This window comes from Belonocnema kinseyi, chromosome 9, assembly GCF_010883055.1.
Source record: "Belonocnema kinseyi isolate 2016_QV_RU_SX_M_011 chromosome 9, B_treatae_v1, whole genome shotgun sequence".
Lineage (NCBI taxonomy): Eukaryota > Metazoa > Arthropoda > Insecta > Hymenoptera > Cynipidae > Belonocnema > Belonocnema kinseyi.
Window position 1 is genome coordinate 85,195,712 of NC_046665.1, and position 3,244 is coordinate 85,198,955.

The 3,244-nt window shown below is 24.5% G+C and overlaps 1 long non-coding RNA gene across 1 annotated transcript; it reads right to left on the minus strand.

The window, feature by feature from the left end:
• Window positions 1-3: 3 nt before the first annotated feature.
• LOC117180127 lies at window positions 4-3,002 on the minus strand. The gene is made up of 2 exons (XR_004468008.1): window positions 2,817-3,002; window positions 4-93 (listed from the first exon to the last, which is right to left on the minus strand). It is a non-coding gene; the product is annotated as an uncharacterized LOC117180127 (long non-coding RNA).
• Window positions 3,003-3,244: the final 242 nt, after the last annotated feature.

Sequence of the window (3,244 nt, forward strand, 5' to 3'; positions counted from 1 at the left end):
TTCTTTATTTTAGTTTTTCTGTCTGTTATTCCATGAAAGCTTTTAAAGTGGTGTGGTGCTTCTTCTTTTACTTCTCCCACTGTTGCGAGCGGCCTGCAATTTGAAACACATTTTGTTATCATTTTTGCAAGTTACTTTACCGCCATTTTGTATGTGGACACACATTTTATAGCATGTTTTTTAATTGCAATAAATGTCTTAAATAATAAACGCTTTTTGAATATTATTAGACTTATTGTAAAAATGAATTTCCGTAGAATCACACAAATTTGTCTGCATATTTGCACAATTTTTCTTGTGTGGTACAAAAAGATGGAGTTGAAAGAAAAAAATTATAAAAATTCAAAGTCGGCTCATTCGTAGGAAGTAAATAATAATAATAGTCATATAAATGTACATTTCAAAGAACTTTTATATTGTGTAACATTTTTGTATTATGATTAAAACATAATAAGCATTTTCTAAATGAAAAAAGGTTTTTTCAAGTTAAATTGTATTGACTAGAAATAAATAATACTTCGATGTAACACTAAATGCTTTTTCAATCTTTTTTCTTTTCATATAAATATTTAAGTTACTTAATGTAAATACTAATGGAAATTCACAAATTTAGAATTTTTTTCAATACCATAAAGAATACAAAATAATATAATAATAATATAATATACATTAAATTATAAATATTAAGAACAAGAAAGTATATATTATCAGTTTGCTTTTAAGAGTATATAAATATAATTTCTATAATATTCTTCAAAAAATTAAAAATAATGTTTGAATGCTTAGAATTTCTCAAAAAAGAATCTAAATTTTTTCTTTTGTAGGATTTTAAAAAATATTAGGAAAATTCGAGTCTTTTTAAATTATGTTTAGAACTTTTAGAAGTTTGGAAGAAATCAACAAATATTTCATAAATTTTCAGATATGTTTCTAAGTTTTTAAGTATTTTTAATATATGTAAAGCGTCCTAAGTAACTAAAAATATTTTTAGCTGACTCGAATTTATCTAAAAATTTCGAAAAATCATTCAAAATGTAAAAAAATTGCCTTATAATCTTACAAATTTTACCAGGAATTTTAAGACAATTTGTTTATTCTCTTGAAACACTTCAAAATTATTTTAAAGATTCTAAAGTTGTTTTTTTTTAAACTTTAAAATTTTTAATTTCTAAAAGTCTTTTAGAGTTTAAGATTTTTTTTGAATCTCTTCAATTCTTCTAAATATTTCTTAAATTTATTCTTTTACTTATATTTTTTCATCTAACCAAATGGAAACATATTTCTTTCAAATATTCTATACTATTTTTCGAAATTTTAAAATTCGTTTGAATGTTTGAAAAGCTTTTTTTAATTTTCTCTTAAAGTTCAGTTTTCAAAATAAAAAATAATCACAAATTTTTACAAGAATCTTAAGCAAATTCTTTTTTTTTATTCTTTTGGGACCTTCTAAACCTTCTAATCTTTAAAAACTATTCAAGTTTTACCTGCATTTCTTTTAATTCTGTAAAATTAACAAAATTGCCTTAGAACTTGTAAAAATCTTCTTTGACAATTTTAGAAAACTTAAATGTTTTGAAATATTTTTAAACAGTCTTAAAATTATTTTTAAAAAATTATTGTAATTTTTCCTAGGAACCTCGAAATATGATTTTTATTTTCGTGAAACCTTACAAAATTCTAAAAAAATCTCTACAAGTTTTAATCACTTTTAGATCCTGTAAAAACTTACTAAGATTTACTAAAATTTCTTCTGAAAATATTTAATATGGCAAAATTACAAAATTTTGCTTTAAAATATTTTACAATTTAAAAGAAATTGCAAAAAATTAAAAAAAAATTGTAATCTTTTTTAATTTTCTCATGAATCTTAATAACATTTTTTTAATTCCCTCGACAGCCTGCAAAATTCAGTTTAAACTAACAAATCTTGAAATCCTGGAAAATTAACAAAATTGTTTCAAAGTCTTCCATATTCTTGTCCCAACACATTTTAAAATCTTCAAAACTTACAATTATTTGCATAAAATAAAACCTGTACCATTCAAAAATTTCCAGAATTGTTGAAAAAAACATAATTTCCTCATATCATTCGTAATTATTTAAAAGCTTCTAATTTTTTTAGAATTCTTCAAAATAAGTTTTTGCCCATAATTTAATTTTTCTAATCTTTTTGAAAATGTAAGAAGGATGACCAATTTTAGCGTGATAGCGAAATGTTAAGAAAGTCATTATTTTCCATTATTAAATCATTATTTACAATAAAACTTTTCCTTCGATCAATTATGTTTAGAAACATTTAGAAATATATTTTATGATGAAGTAAAATTATGTATTTAGAAATATTTATTTACAAAGTTTATGGTGCAGATAATTCATAAATTAAAAATGTTACGTAACTAGTCAAAATACCTCCCCCCACGCATAACAGACCGTAACGAAACACGACCCCCCCCCCCCTTTAATGTTAACTAATATGTGAACGCTCCCTTACTGGTTGTTGTTACTCAGAAGAAGAATTGTTTTTAATTGTACCAAATATGTTGTTCCAGTCTTAATTGACTTTAGCAATTCTCACAATATAAGGGAAAAATGGCACAATTTCGCTATAAAGTTTCTGCGATTCTACAGAAATTTACCATAGGCCGAAAAATATGTGACAATTTTTTGTTATATTCCCAGATGTTATTAAAAATTCTTTAAAAATATAATCCGTTATTCTTTCAAATTTTCACAGATATAATTTTTTATTAAACAGATAAAAAAAAGGTTCTTATATCAAACACGACTGAAATTTGAGAATGATATTTAATATTTACTTGTAGGCCATGCATCCGCTACAGCCCAAAGTGCTGCAACAGTCATGATGCACAGGACAGTAGATACGAGAACTTTTCTTTTTACGTACATTATTGAAAATATTGAAAGTTGCAAAGACTTTTCGCGTTTGTAGTATTTTTGAAAATATGCGTTGCGGTTTCTCTTTTATACTCTTCGGAAAAGTCGCATACCATAGCCCCCTTCTTCGGTTCACAGCACGTAATTATCTTTTATTTATTTTTTTATCGTTATCTATCCACTTAGAAAAATAGTTTTAAAATGGAACTAATAATTCTACCTCGAAATGTGCATTAGATAAAGAAGTTTAATGATGGCGATAATTTGTTGGCGTTATCTATGTATTTATTACAAATAAATGGTTAACGTAAAACAATTATTCTACGGCAAAATTCGCGTTTGCGGAAAG